The sequence below is a fragment of the Pan troglodytes genome, chromosome 3 (genome assembly GCF_028858775.2).
Source record: "Pan troglodytes isolate AG18354 chromosome 3, NHGRI_mPanTro3-v2.0_pri, whole genome shotgun sequence".
Taxonomy (NCBI): Eukaryota; Metazoa; Chordata; class Mammalia; order Primates; family Hominidae; genus Pan; species Pan troglodytes.
The window spans coordinates 125,682,742-125,699,222 of record NC_072401.2 but is presented as its reverse complement, the minus strand read 5'-3'; the positions used below and the strand labels follow the sequence as shown (position 1 = coordinate 125,699,222).

Sequence of the window (16,481 nt, the reverse complement as noted above, 5' to 3'; positions counted from 1 at the left end):
TGGAAATTAGTTCTAAACAGTAGAAAATACAGAAGAAATTGGGACTATATGGCCTAGGTATCTAATAGATGCAAGCATTTAGCCAACAGACAATCAATTTACAGAATTTGCTTGTTTTTAATAAGCATTTAATTTTAGTTGACTACTTTGCATTATACTTACATAAAAATGCTATAAAGTATATTTTATTTGTCTGAGCCTGTAGGCCTCTTTTGAAAACCAAATGAGAATCAGCCAATTGAAACTAAATAGTTGAAAAAACAAGCAAACTTGGCAAATTTGGTTATTTGCAGGATTGCCTGGTTTATTGGCTTTTGAAGAACTGGCTTTTGGCAAAATGATCTAGACACAAATCTAGTCGGTAAATTTTTATGAGGGACTTGCTAGGGAGCTATTCTTTATGTTTCCAAATAAGTAGATCTTATAAACAAAAAATAAGCTTGAAGGAAAGGACACATTTTAATTGGACATAAAGACAAATGTGCTAATTTTAAGGATGATAAAACATTGAAATGGGTTGAGTTTTCATATGTTGAGACACTCAACTGCCTGTAGTTATCTCTAAAGTTCCCTTCCAGGCTCACAAAAATAATATCTCATCCAAACCAATCCAAAGAGAAAGAAAAAGTCAAGTCAAAGACAACCAGAGACAGATAAAAGCTCATGAAGCATGGTCTGGGCAGGACAAACTACAAAGATTTTAACATTTCATAAGATTAGTGACAGATCAGGTGTGGAGACAGACATAAATATGATGCCTATACCTGGTTCTCTAGAAGCAGAACCTGCTTGGCCATTCTGGTGCAAGTTATTTATTGGGAGAGCCCTCTTGGGAGAAAAGGAGTGATGGAAGCATGCTCTGGCTTCCATTTTTACATGGAAAAAGTTAAGCATGGATTTGGTTGACTGAGGTTGGAGTCCAACTGAGGTTGGAGTCCAGCTTCAGCCTTTAGCTTTGGGCCTGACCCAGGGACAGTCCTGGAATCTGAAAGTCCTTCCTTATCAGTCAACCATTGTCTGGGGGCTGCTGTGACATTCCAAGTAAGATGGCTTTCATTGGCTGAAAGCAATTCTCCACTATAGAGGGCAGCTGTGAGCTATTAGCAGCCAATACTTACAGGAGCTAGGCAGGATGCTGACTGTCTAAGTAAAGGGCCCCCGGGTGGGGGCACTGACAGCTTTTAATGTATAATGTAAATGTAGACTACTAGATGCATTTTTCTCTAGTCACTCTAATTAGTATTAAAAGCATTTACTAATTACCTTCATAATGGTGACTTTTAAAATCATGTATTAATGCTTCTGAAATATTTTCATTAATGTATTTCTCATGTCATAAGGAAAGGAGTGAATATTGTGAAACAGGGAAACTGCTCTCTGAATGTCTAGCATTTCTTTGGCATTTTTTTAATTTGTAAAATTCAATTAAATTTCATCTTCTACTCCACATATATCTATGCTGATTTTGATGAGAAAATATTTGATGTTATAGAAAAGTTAATATATAGCAACTTGTTATGAAATATTTCAATAAAATTGATCCACCAGGAGGATGCTTCTGATTTTTGTGGTTTACTTTGGCACTTTGAGGATATGGGTACCTAGACAGTAGGTGGTTGGTAATCTGGGGGAGCTAACGTTTCTATTTATATTTTCATGCTTACTAAATTACAAGGATATATTTGAGACAACGGTGACCTTATTTATTTTGTTGTACATCAATTCATGTTGTTGATATTAGGGCTACAGAATTGTTTTTCACTAGTAGATGGATCTAGCATACTAAAGATTTCTTAGCTACGAATCTTCTTTTCCCTGTATATCTTATACTTATGTCATTTGTTCCAGCAAAATATATTTAGACTTATATAGTTATTATCCTTAATGTAACCTGTGATTGTTTATTTGAATTTCACTGAGACAAGCAGTGGGAGTACAAAAAGATTTTAACCAATCTTACTTACTTCGTGGAATAGCAAATGAGCTGAGTTAGACCACAAAATGCTGGACTGGATTTGAAGACAGGCAAGAATGTTAATTCTGACTGGCATCCGTGGTGTTTCATTTCAGTTTACCACCCAAATAGCCAACAAGTAGTGCAAAGGTCACAAGAATTGAGAATAAAATAATTGACTGGAAATAGCTCTGTAAAGACACCCTATGTTTCTCAGAGACACTCCCACAATTCAGGAGTCAAAGTATCCTGCAGGTATTGAGAATCCTGTTCAGCGATAGCAGCCAAGAAATGGGGCTGTTTCATCCAGTAGGCTTGGGCAGAGGCCACATTGACACTCAGCTATCTTCCTACCAATATGGAAGACAACACTTTTATGCTGTAGACACATTTATTTCTTACTGCTGCATCAGGCCTACCATGGGCTTGTTACACAGAGACAGCTTAACTGTTGAAGATCCTTGAGTGAGCAGGCTTATTGTGGGGCCAAAATACAAAAAATAAATCAACTAAACCCATTTCTAGAGCAAAAAAAAATCCACTATATAGGAATATTCTAAATTGCGTGTTAAAACACTGAATCCAACTAACCAGAAGACTGTTTTATCAATTTGTTGATTTCACAAAATTGGCCAAAGGCTAAATAATCAGTATGAAACAGTCAATACACATAGATTCAGTATGTCCCACTAAATAGGGAAAAAACTTCCAAGATACCAGTAACATATTTTATGTGGCATATAGTAAGCAATTGCTACATGTATTTGGATAAATTGTTATATTTTCTGTGTTTACTTCTGGAAACAAGGGTTCAGTTTTTTTTTAAGAAAATAATCCATTTATTTCAAATTGCAGTTTATTCTGCCTACAAAAAGTAAAGGATTTTTTTTTTCTGTACTTTTAGCCTTCCAGCTATTGTCAGATAGTTATTGTCAGGAATTCCCTGCTACCAACAAGAAGCCTTGTACTTTCCATCCCATAGAGCTATTTTTCTTCTCTCTTCCTCTAACTCTCCCTCTCTCTGTCTCTGTTTCTCTCTCATACACTCACATACATATCTTCTAATGAAAATAGATTTGGATCTCCAGTTTATCCAAATATTTTTGGACAACAATCCTATTTTAAAGAATTTCCGGCTGTGCGCAGTGGCTCATGCCTGTAATCTCAGCACTTCGGGAGGCCAAGGCAGGAGGATCACTTGAGGTCAGGAGTTTGAAACAAGCCCGGCCAACATGGTGAAACCCCATGTCTACTGCAAATACAAAAATTACCTGGGCACAGTGGCAGTGCCTGTAATCCCAGCTACTCAAGAGGATGAGGAAGGAGAATTGCTTGAAACTGGCAGGCAGAGGTTGAAGTGAGCTGAGATTGCACCACTGCACTCCAGCTTGGGCAACAGAGCAAGACTCTGTCTCAAAAACAACAACAACAACAACAACAACAACAAAAGAATTTCCACAGGTCACTAAAATTTTTATTATCTACAGATCTGCCTTTGTTATTTATGTATCTGTGTGTATCTAAGAATTTATTCATTTGTCAATGAGTGTTTATTTTTTATATCATTTAGAGTTAGGTCAGTAATTGTGTATTATGTGCACTTTTATTTGTTAAGTAAGATAATTCATTCACCTCTTGCATTTTACTTGTTCTTTATTTGTTTACAGGTAGGAAGTTGTTATATACCTATATATTAATTTTTCATTTATTACTGAAAGATTAGTCAGACTAATTTAAGATATTTTGGATTTCCTTTAGAGGCTAGAGGCATACAATTCAATCCAATTATTTTATTCTTTAAAATTAATTATACCTATGTAGCATAAAAATGAATTATTCTATGAGTAAATAATTTAATTTCACTCCCAAAACACATTTTAATAGATACTAAAAGATGAATAATGAATTTGATAACCATGGCCCTGTAAGTAAGTATATTGCTGGAGGAGATACAGTATAAATTTCTGGCACAATTTCTTTAGGCTGATTTTATTATTAGAAAAATTTAAAAAATTAAAATTGTACTAATTTGAGTTATTTAGTAAAAGAAAGCAATACTAGGTGGAAAATAAATTTTTGTTTCTCAAAAAGCTGAATATAAGCCATGTTTTATATGGAAGGAAATAAAAACCTGTTTGGACTACTTTATTCTGTGGCCTAGAAAATAATTCAGTAGCATTACTATAAAAGCTTGTTCACTGCATTAAAACACAGAGATTAGTCAAGCACAGGTTGCTCATAACAACCAGGCTTGATAATTCACAGTAATATTCTTCCTGAACATTTTGAGCTTTGATACTATCAAGATTTTTTCTCTAGCTTCAGAATCATTATATTAAGGATTTGAGCTTAAATTATCCATTAATAACTTTCTGGCCAATGCTATTGAAATACAACACTCTCATATCTTCACTTTCACTCGTCACTATACAATATACTCCTATTTTCAGTGTTATACTAGTTTAAGCCATTTTGAGAGCTGTTTTTCTTTAAATACAGGTATTATTCCAGATTTTTGCTTGCAAATGACAGAAATCCAACCCAAAAGCTTAAGTGGAAAAAGGGAGACATTATTGGCGGTGGTAACTAAACTGCAAAAAAGAATGCAACCCAGTCTAAGTCTCAGATTCCCTCTCTACGTCCCGTTCTGTGTCTAGCTGTACTCTTCAGCCTTTCAGGGTATAGTGGACGCTTGTTTGTAACTTCACCAGTATGCATGCCAACTTCTTCCAGATTTACTAGAATATCTGTATGGTTCTGGAGATGTTAACTCTATCCCTGACATCAGAAATCAAAGTCATACATTTGCCAACAAAGGGAGCCTTAGATTGTGCTACTAGCCTACTGTGACATTGGCCTTTTCTGTATCACTGTTTTTCTTTTTCTATTAAGAAAAAATTCACATAGCATAAAATTCACCCTCATAAAGTGTATAATTCAGTGCTTTGTAGTATATTCACAAAACTGTACAACCATTACCATGATCTAATTTCAGGACATTTCATCATCCCTCAAAGAAACTTTTCACGCATTAGCAGTCATTTTCCATTCCCTTCCCTTTTTCTCAACCCCTGAAAATTACTAATCTACTTTCTGTGTCTATAGATGTAGCTACTATGGTTTTCCGTACAAATGGAATCATCCAATATATTTTTGTGTCTGTGTCTGTTTTTTTTTAACTTAACATAATATTTCCATGCTCATTCATGTTGCAGCATACAGCAATACTTCATTCCTTTTTATAGCTAAGTAATAGTTCCAGTGTATGGATGTACCACTTTTGCTTATCCACTATCCATACTTTTATTCATCAGTTTATGAGAGTTTTTTTCATTGTTTCTTTTCAGTTGTTTCTACTTTTTGCCAATGATGAATAACATTTTTATGAATTGCTATGAAAATTTGTATACACGTGTCTGAGTGGACATATGTTTTCATTTTGAGGAGTATATAAGAAAGGGTGAAATTGCTAGATCATATAGTAACTTCTATGTTTGTTTAACTTGTTAAATAACTGCCAGAATATTTTCCAAGCCACTGCACTATTTTACATTCCCACCAGCAATGTATGAAGTTTCTAATTTCTTCATAATCTCACCGGCATCTGTTGTTTACCATCCATTTTATTCTAGCTATCCTAATGAGTTTGAAGTGATACTTCATTGTGGTTTTGATCGGCATTTTTCTGTGGCTACTAATGTTGAGCTTTTTCATGTGCTTGTTAGTTACTGCATATCTCTTTGGAGAAATGTCTGTTCTTGTCCTTTGTCCCCATTTTATTGGGCTACTTTTTGTTACTGAGTTGTAGGAGTATTTTATATAGTATGGAGACTAGTCCCTTATCAGAAAGATGGTTTGCAAATATTTTCCCCCATTCTATATATTATCTTTGACCTTCTTTATAGTGTTCCTTGAAGGAAAAAAGCTTTCAATTTTGATAAAACCCAATTTATCTATTTTTTCTTTTATTATTTGTGCTTTTGGTGTCATATCTAAGAAATCAAGGCCTAATTAAAGGTTACCAAGATTTATATCTATTTTTTCTGTGGGTTTTATAGGTTCACCTTTTATATTTATGTTTGCAATCCATTTTGAGTTAATTTTTATATATGCTGTTTGGTATGGACCCAATTTTATTCTTTATCTTGTGGATATCCAGTTGTTCCAGCACCATTTGTTGAAAGATAGTTCTTTTCCCATTTGATTTCTTTGTACCTTTGTCCGAAATGACTTACCTATAAAGGTAAGAGATTATCTTGAACTCTCAATTCCCTTTCATTTATCTATGTATCTGTCCTTATGCCAGTACTACACAATTTTCATGGCTTTGTGGTAAGTTTGGAAATTGTACTAATTTTGGAAAATATGATTTCTCAAATTTTGTTCTCTGTTTTTAAGATTGTTTGGGCTATTCTTGCATTTTCATCTAAATTTCAGGATCCGCTCATCAATTTCTGTAAGTTATCTGGGGTTTTGATTGAGATTGCATTGAATCTGTAGGAAAATTTTGTTAATACAGCTATCTTAACAATATTAATTCTTCTAATTCATAATGATGGAACGTATTTCCATTTATATTGCTCTTCTTTAATTTCTTACAATGACTATTGTAGCTTTCAGTGTCCAAGTTTTCTACTACTTTTGTTAAATGATTCCTAAATATTTTACTATTTTAGATGCTACTGTAAATAATTTTTCAAAATTTTATCTTTGGATTATTCATTGTAATGTATAAATAAAATTGATTTTCATTGATTTCATTTAGACAATCTTCTACTGTCTAAATTCATTTATTGGCTCTAGTAGTTTTTATTATTATGACGATGGATTCCGTAAGATTTTTTTGTATCTCAGATCATCTATAAATAGAGTTAATTTTACATCTTCCTTTCCAATCTTGATACCTTTCATTTCTTCTTTTTGCCTGTTTGTCCTGGATAGAACCTCCAAAAATGTTCACTAGAAGTGATGGGAGCAGACATCCTTGTATTGTGCCTGATTTTAGGGAAAAGGCTTTCAGTCTTTTATAATTAAGTAGGGTGTTAGCTGTGGACTTTTAATAAATATTCTTCATTGAGTTGAGCTTCATATTTCAACTTTTTTGAGTATTTCCTTTTTATGAAAGGATGTTGATTATTTTCTAATGCTTTTCTTCTATGTCTATTGAGATAATCATTTGGGTTTTGTGTTTTATTATATTAATGTGCTTTACTATATTAATATAGTATACTGCATTAATATATTTTTGTATTTTAAGTAATTTTTGCATTCCAGGGATAAATCCCATTGGGCTATGGTGGATAATCCTTTATATATGTTGCTGAATTCAGATTGTTAATATTTTATCACAGATTTTGCATCTATATTCACAAGAAGGATAAGTCTGCAGTTTTCTTGTAATGTTGGTGCTATAAGTTTTTATATCAGAGTAATACCGGCCTCATAGATTGAGCTGGAAAATGTTCCCTTCTCTTCTAGTTTTTTGGATGAGTTTGTGAAGGATTTGGTATTGATTTTTCTTTAAATGTTTAATAGAATCGTCAGTGAAGCCTTCTGCTCCTGAGTTTCACTCTGTAGGATGTTTTTTGATCACTAAAAGGATTATAAAGGGAATACTATGAACAATTATATGTGAATGTATTTGATAACCTAGATGAAATGGTATCCTGGAAACATACAAACTACCAAAACTCAAGATAAAATAGAAAATTGAAATAGATCTCAAAAAAGTAAAGAGGTGAAAATAATAATAAAAAAGACGTAATAAGAAAACCAGAGAAGTATATCCCTTATTAATATAGAGGCAAAATCCATGATAATATCAAAAAGCATTTATTTGTTTTTATTTACAGTTATTTGTTGATATTTCAATTTGCTAAGACATTGTTCTTATATTTTCTTTTAGTCCTTAAGACGTGGTTTTCTTTAATTTACTAAGCATGTTTAAAATAGATGATTTAAAATATTTTTAGTAGGTACAACATCTTGGTTTCCTCAGGTACAGTTTCTGTTGACTCGCTTATTTTTACTATTTATTTCCTTGCATGTCACATAATTTTTATTTCAAAACTAGATTATTATTTATTTGAAATAATACAGTGTGGCAACTTTGGAAATTAGATTCTCTCCTATCGGTGTGTTTTGTTGTTGCTACTTATTGTTGTTATGTTTGTTTAATGGCTTTCCTGCACTAACCATTTGAAGTTGTTACTGGCCGCGAATCCATATGGGTCTGCAGCAATCTTAGTTCTTGCCTCCTCAGAAGAAATAATTCAACTGAAGGGCATAAGGCAGAAAAAGAGACTGAGGCAAGTTTCAGAGCAGGAGTGGTAGTTTATTTAAAAGGCTTTAGAACAGAAAAGAAAGGAAAGGAAAGGAAAGTACGCTTAGAAGAGCCCCAAGTGAGCACTAAGATCAAGGGTTGTGTTTAACCTTGATCTTAGGACTTTATAGGCTGGCCCCTTCCTCATGATTCTTCACTTAGGGTGGGCTGCCTGCATGCACAGTGCCCTCTTGACCCTCGGGAAGAGGGCACATGCGGTGTGTTTAGGAAGTTGTACGCATGCCCATCTGAGGCTTTCTTCCCTTTTCTAATGGAGTGCTCCCGGAAGTTCGTACTCCGCCGTCTTGTCTCTTAATGTATATCCCCAGGAAGTTGCTTCTCTCTGGCATCTGCATTCAGTTAAAACAGTCGTGCAATAGGTGTGGACCATCAGGAAATGGCCTCTCCCTAGTGCCAGCTGCCAAGTTATCACTTTTAGAAAGGCAATGTGATAATTGCCAAACTGTCACCTAACATTTCTAGTGGTGGGGGGGAGAGCCCTCTCCTTCCCACCTCATGCCTAAGTACCTGTAAAAAAGCCTTTATTCTTTATTGTCTGTGAGCTCTAAAGTCTCTGCATGTTGAGTTTAATGGCCAGTTAATGATTGGACAGAGATTCTTTAAGTCTCCCATTTTCTGAGTGGCCTTGTATGCATGTTGGGGGCATGGCATCAGTGCGGCAGCAGGCAGTTTGCAGCTCTGCCTTTCCCTTCATTTCCTGCTCAAGCAGAGGCTCAAGGTCAGCCAGGGGTGAGTGCTTAGAGCCTTCTTTATAATTTCGGGGTATACACATAGTCCTTGACATGCACATAGACCATTGCATGCACATAGCCTCCTAGATTCCCAAGAATTTGTTGCAGCTTTTCAAATTTCCCCTTAGATATCTTAACCCCTAGGCTTTTTGTTTAAGTTCTTTAATCACATGTTGTTTGCCCAAGTTGTTATTGCCATATCAGGCAACTGCAGTGTTAAACAACTGCTGCTGATTATTTTAAAATGCCCCCAGGAAAAAGATCAGAGCTGAGTGAGCTTTGATTCAGGTCCAATAAACGCAAGCTTTGGAGTTGGATTTTCCAAGGAATTTCTAGATAGGTCAGGGGGTGATGGTTATCTGAGAACGGGACTTTGAAAAAGCTCTAGCCCTGTACTCTCATCAGTGACTGCCAGGCTGCTGGTTTCACCATGATTGCAGGCTGTTGGCTTTCAAGGCTATTGCAGAACTAAGGAGAGAACTAAGGCTATTGCAGAACTAAGGGATGGGAATGGGACAAGTTAAATTGCCACAGGCTCACTGTTGTCACTGAAATTCAGAAATTTTTATTGAATAACACTCCTCAGATTGTTGCAAGTCTTTGGTTAATTCCCACAGTTCTGAAAATGTTGATTTTTTTAAAAGTGGTGGTGGTGTTCTTGTTGCTTTTAATGAGCAGAGGATATTTGAGGTTTTCATTCTGCCATTCCCACTGATGTCACCTCTCATCTGCCACTTACATGTATAAGAATTCGAGTTTAGTTTTTCCTTTGAACTGTAACCAAGAGCATCTTAACTCATACCCTTCTCTACTCAGTATAATTCATGGCTTCCAGTTCTAACCTCCAGTCTGTTTTTGAAGAACTAGCTTCTAATTCAGAAAGTCCTGGGATAAATTCAATTGGCAAAACCTGGATGATCTACCCATGTTCTATACAATTACGAGGGTGAGAGTGTGCAGTCCTTTGATAGTTCCAGCTGAGTGGTCAGATAAAAGTAGGAGTGGAACTGTGTCTGGAAACCTCCACCTGTCCACATAATAACAGATAGGGAAAAACAGTTTTCCCGAAGTAGAATGATATTCTGAATAGGCAGGATAAAAAAATGCTCACAAAATGCAGTTTGTCATTCTCAAAAAGGAATTGTGACTTACTGGGAAAAATATGGCAAAATCAGGAGAGAAGCTATACCGTGCCCTCACTCTACTTTGGTTTCTTCCTTATTCCACACTCCGTGATTGTTATTATAACAAGCTTCATAACCCCAAACTCCATGAATGAACTTCGTGGTTATGACTTCTCTGATCTGTGGCAATACTGAAGGGCCTTGATGTAAATGCTTCTGATGGGAGGAGAAGGAAATACTAAAGAAAAAAAGTAAATAGCATTCTACTCACCAGGAAATGTATACCAGGATTTTTCACGGATAGTAGAAATAATGGGATCAAGCATATGCTGCCAAATGTCTGGCACACCACGTGAATTCAAAAACATTAGGCAATCAAGCAGGGATTTTTTATTTAGAAATTCTGATAAAACTATATTCATGATTGCATTTCAATCAAGTTACTATACTGCCTTTGAATGTTATCGTAATTTCAAGGTTTAAATAGTGATTGTATTTCTGTGTTTCTTTTGCATTTAGAAAAAGCAATTATCACCCAATGAATAGATTTTGATGAAAATGGCTTTGAGAAGTAATTATCTAAGTTCGATTCTTACACATAATCATAAGCCAACCTTTTAAAGTTTAATGAAGGTTTTGCCTCAGTCCACCCTCTTACCTCAAAATGTTAGAGACAATGCAGGCAATAGTGCTATTAATTAAAATACTGCACTATTCTTGATACAAATTATGACTAGGGAAATATACCAAACAAAGTAGAGGGGTGGGGTACCTGAAGTCCTTTGTGGGCTGATCCTGCTGAGGCTAAGGGCATAACTTAAATGACTAGATCTCAAATAAGAATCATTCCAATTCCCCTTTTCCTGTGTAAAAATAAGTATTTCATGACTTTTAGGCCTTCTGAAATTCAATCTTGTTCTATATCCTGTCTTTTGGAGCCATTGCTGGTACAATCTCAGGAGCAGCAGATAACAAGGGATTGATAATGAAAGTGAGATATGTGCTATAGCTATTTGCTGTGTATTTTACCTCCCTTCCAGCTAAAAGATATCAGCGGGAAGACAAGGGCTGTTTCTCTGCTAAGCCCTTGATGATTATTTGACAGAACAAACTTTTCGATTCATAGACTCTCAGAGATAGGCACAGTCTTGTTATCTATTCCGCTATTTAATACAAGAATTGCTCTTGTATCCTTAAATTTTGTCATTCATCTTCTGAATATATTCAATGACTGGAAACCACACTTCCTGGTGACACAATTCATTCCAATTGCACATACCTTTTAGAAACCTCTTCATTGTATAAGCTGCAATTTGACTTCTTAAAAGTTCAAACATTGCACTTGTTTTGTCTTAAGTGGATAGGGAAAACTGAAAAACTTACAGCCTCAGAATACTGAGAAACTTCATACTAGGTTTCACAGAAAGATTTCAGTTTAGATATTTTTGTTCAGGTAATAATTCATAATATTGGAAAAGTAATATAGATACTGCTTTTGCCCTCCATTGAGATATCTGACAGTTTCTCACTATTATGAATATGATGCGAAAATGTAGGCTAGGTGGTAAAATTAATCCATACTAGCTGGTTAAAGGCCATCCAAAGGATGCCTATTAATCGATTTCTGTTAACTTGGAGTTTGGATGCAAAGGTTCTTTTCTTGGCCCTGTCCAATTTGACATTTTTGTCAATAGTTTGCATTAGAATTAAGAAAGGATATATTTGCCAATATGCAGATGGCATGATGTAGAAAAGAGGCGCTTTTATGTATAACGACTAATAAAATCAGATTCAAAAATATCATAGCATGTTAGATGTACAGGCTAAGTCTAATTATAAAACTTTAATAAGGGTAGACATGGTCCTTTTCAAGCAAACATTGGAGGTCTATAGCTTAGAAACATGATATGAAGAAAGCCTAGAAACTTTAGTTGATGGAAAGATATGAGTGCTTTTATACAGGAGTTAGCAAATTAAATCCCACCGTCTGTTGATAAATGAAATGGTATTGAAACATAACTGTACTTACTCATTTACAGCATGCCTAAGTCTGCTGTCATGCTGCAACAGAACTGCATATTGCAAGAGGAATTTGAGGACGAAAAAGCAAAAAATATTTACTATCTGGCCATTTATGAAAAGTTGTGTTGGCCTTGATCTAATGCAAATAGTTTTTGTTAATACATATAGATGGTCCATGTATATGGAGATAATAACCCCTGACATTTTTGACACTACTGCTTAGTTTTATCCTTTTTAATAGTTTCGGTTCTGGACTCCACATTTTGCTAGGGACATTACCAACTATCCAGAAGACAGAGATGGGAAATGTAAAGGGGCTGCAAAAAAGCCATGTTACATAAAGAACCGTGAAAGAAACTGGAAATAATTTCCTTAGAGGACAGAAGATTCCTAGGAAATAAGGTAGCTATATTTGTGGTTTCATACATGTGAAAAATAATTGCATAGAAGTTATCTGCTATATTATGAAGCTTTAGAGGGCAGACCTAGGAAAAATGGGTTAATGAAATATATGGAGTTAGGGTTTAACATATTAAAGAACAATCTACTGATTAAAATTATCCAAAAATAAATTCTATTGCATTGGGAGGGCATTGTTCCCCTCTGTAGAAAGAATTGAATCAGGAAGGCACATCCACGTTTTTGGATATGTAGACATGATCTTAGGAACAAGGAAAAACACACTCTTTGATAACTTTTTGGTCCCTATAAATGCTGAGACTGTGCTATTTTATGTCTGTTACCGATCACAACTCATCCAGACTTCATTTTGTTCTGACTGGTTTCTAGCTTTGATCCCATCTGTTTCTTGTTCTGGGCCTGTCTGGTTTGTCAGGTATCCCCTGAGACACAGGCACCTACCACAAGTTCCAATTACCTCGTCCTAACATCCATCTATAGGACTTTGCTCTTAGATGCAATCCCACTTCAATTATTTTATCCAAATGATTATAATTCTGGCCTCAGACGGGATAGTGACAGCGTAGTCCTAATCTAAGTCCTAGGATCATGCTCATTCCTGCAACAAATATCCATTTTTACTTTTTGTTTACTTTTTTTATTAGCACCATTTACTTGCTTTAGAACAACAAACATCCATAGACCACCTAACAGGTATTATTGTAGCACCTGGGGATATAGCAATATTTATTATTCATAAATGATCCTAATCTGGGCACGATCTTATATGAGTCACTTATTTTCTTGTCCACTTGTTGCCTAACAGGGATAATATTTATAATAGTTTACCACTTTGTGCTGCTTAGAAATATCTGTTACATTTCACCAACACTGAAGTGCCGCATACTACTTGTTAGGTACTGTCCTAAGCACTTGGTAATATTCGATCATTTAATCCTAATAACATGTCTACAAAATAGACCCTATTATTTATTATTCTTATTTTACTGATGAGAAAATAGAGAACAAAAGAAATTAAATAACTTGACCAAGGTCATAAAAAAATTCTAAAGCCAGGATTCAAACACTGGTAGCTTTGCTAAAATCCCTGCTTATCATCACAGATGCTAGGTTGAGTGAAAGTTCCAGTAGCTTAGCTGGAGGTGTTTCCCTTTCCCTTTTCTCTTTTCCCTGATCTTCTTTATATGGCCCAGAAAGTTCTTTCAAGGAAAGCCATCCCATGGCTAAATCCTGGAAAGTCATGCATCTTTTGAGTTTCAGCAGGTATTTGTCACATAAGGTACGTGACGGAGCTTTGCATAATCATAACGTGGGAACTCAAAACTCTGCTTAACTTCACCATATTGATCTGTTAGAAAAATGGAGGAGGAGAAAGAGGAAGAAAAGCAGGATGGGAGAGAATACTTAATTGTAAATGCAATCATACAGAAATAACAACCATATAACACCCACCAAAAAATATTATTCAAATACTGTGGTCACTTTTAGAAAATAATATTGCTCATGCATTAAATTAAACCTATCAAATTTCTTCCATTACAAGGAAATGTGGATTGGTAAGTTTTCATGCTTGTATTATGCCTAATTCCTGGGCCTTTTGCTCATAAAATTGCAGCTGCTTCTATGGTAATCCATGCATTGTACTGGAAGCAGAGCAGAATTAATACATGCACAGAGATTTTTTAAAAGGCTGCTTGCATGCTTACGTATCACTTTGAAGTTTGTATTTGTTCACAGGACTATCTCCTTATAGGTATTGCCTAAGCTTTGGGTCCAACCTTGTATATAGATTTCTATATTGTTGGGTTTTGATATGATTTCCTAATCTATCAGTTTTCTATTAATCCTTTACATATCATCATCACACTGGACCAGGTAGTAGTTTCAAAGTAGTCACTCCCTATTTGTTTCTAGCTGCATTTCTCTTATATTTTGTATGGTGAAAAAACATTTGTAGTGCATATTTTACCTAATAGCAGTATATTATAAGCCCCTTCTTTCCTTCCTTTCTCCATTCCTTCTTTCCCTCCTTTAGCATGTATCAATAGCCCAACATGTGTCAGGTCTTGGACTAGGTTCTAGAACACAAAGGTGAAGCATATACCACTTGCTTCTCTATGAGCTCATAACTCAGAAGGGAATCTCTAATAATAGATAGTAATAAATACTGTAATGAAGATGTGTATGAGATACTATATTATGCTGTGAACCCTAGAAGGAGGGGTGTTATTTGTTATTTATTTGATAAATAACACATATTCACTAAGGATTAGACATTGGGCTAGATGTTGATAGAAGGTGAGGATGCTATAGACAACCTTTTGATGAGTTTTGCTGTGGGAAATTGCATCTTAATAGAGTATAGGGAAGGTTAAGTTGGGTGATAATAAGGCAAGTTGATGTAATGGAAAAGACATAAAAGAGAAAGAAAAAATGCTGATGCAATACAATGGGAAAACTGAAGGATCAAAGTCCTTGAAAAGGCTAGAGGAGGCTTGATCTAGGTCACAAGTGGTGGTGTCGATTAGATAGAAGGAACTATTTTTTTTGCTCCTAACAGGAGAGAGGATAAATTAGCTCTGTGGCCACAGACCTAGGTAGGGAGGGGTTACTGTGAAAAGATAAAGCAGTTGTCATACGGTTGCCTCTTTTTATGTATATAATAAGGTCACCACTTGTTAGTGAAGGTGGGAGACATGCTGGATATTTTTAGGTGCACATAGAAAAAATTGTTTTGGGGAGTAAAAGAGTGAGATTACTAGGTAGGCAACCTGTCTCAAGATTTAAGGGCTTATTTGAGATTTTGGTTTTAAACTTGAAGGAAGTAGAATTGAAATGTAAAAGTTTCTCTAGCCATGTCCTGCTATTTAATACATGCAGTTGTAGAATCAGCAAATTATTGGATTGAATTGCTATAGTGTTTTCCGGAGTGAGTACATAAGAAAGAGGGATTAGCAAAGATGTTTCCATGAAAGTAGTTATGGTAGTAAGCCATGAATATGAGCTCTATGAGGAGGAAAGTGGAACATTAGTGAACAATTTAAAAGAACTTGTTCCCTTCAGGCAATCTGGGGCTTTGAAATCTTGCTTGTATTAAGTGGGTAGGATATGCCTTATTCATGGGTGTGTTTAACAACACATGAAGGGCTTCTTAAACTCAGCATTTAAAAAAATAGCAAAATGGGAATAACTAAATAAAAACTCTCTAATAAGACCTATATTTCATTATATGTTACAGACAATGAACAATGAATGTTGGAGAATGTCCTTTCCTGCCTCTTAATCATTCTGAATCTAAACTAATGATAAACTTCAATCAGTTAAGAAATAGCAAAATCTGCATCATCTCCCAAATCAGTTGTAAAACTGCCACATGCAACTGACAAGTTTATTCCTTATCAAGGGCAAGAAGAACTCTCGAGGCATCTGACAGCCAGAAAGTGGACAGGAGCAGCGACAGCACCCCTCCGTAAGATGGTTGCTGCAGTGAAGGTGACTGGACAGGAAGTGTGAGTTAGAGAAATCCTTGGGGCCAAAAACGTGGATGTGCCAAAAACTGGACATGAAGAAAATTGCTAATTCCCTTCAGTTAAATAACAGTTTAGATTAAACCAGCAAGAACTTTTGCTCTTTAATAAAATGCAAAGTTACCATGCCTTTCTCCGGCTCGATCATTCATGCATCATAATGTGAATGGAGTTGTAGGAGTATGATGTTTATTCTCACAATAGGTTTAATTCTGAGTGAAAGCACTAATTGAAAAATCAGAAGAATTTTGTCTTTAAGAGCTCATGTTAATGCATGCATTCATCCATCGGAATTTTGATGATCTCGGTTTTTTTCTGTGTAAATTCTTATCAGAATGGAGTGACTCTAAATTGCGCCCT

General features: G+C 35.4%; 1 long non-coding RNA gene across 1 annotated transcript; it reads left to right on the top strand.

Moving 5' to 3' along the window:
* Positions 1-14,660: 14,660 nt before the first annotated feature.
* On the top strand, positions 14,661-16,251 carry LOC134809915 (uncharacterized). The gene is made up of 2 exons (XR_010156692.1): positions 14,661-14,892; positions 15,833-16,251. It is a non-coding gene; the product is annotated as an uncharacterized LOC134809915 (long non-coding RNA).
* Positions 16,252-16,481: the final 230 nt, after the last annotated feature.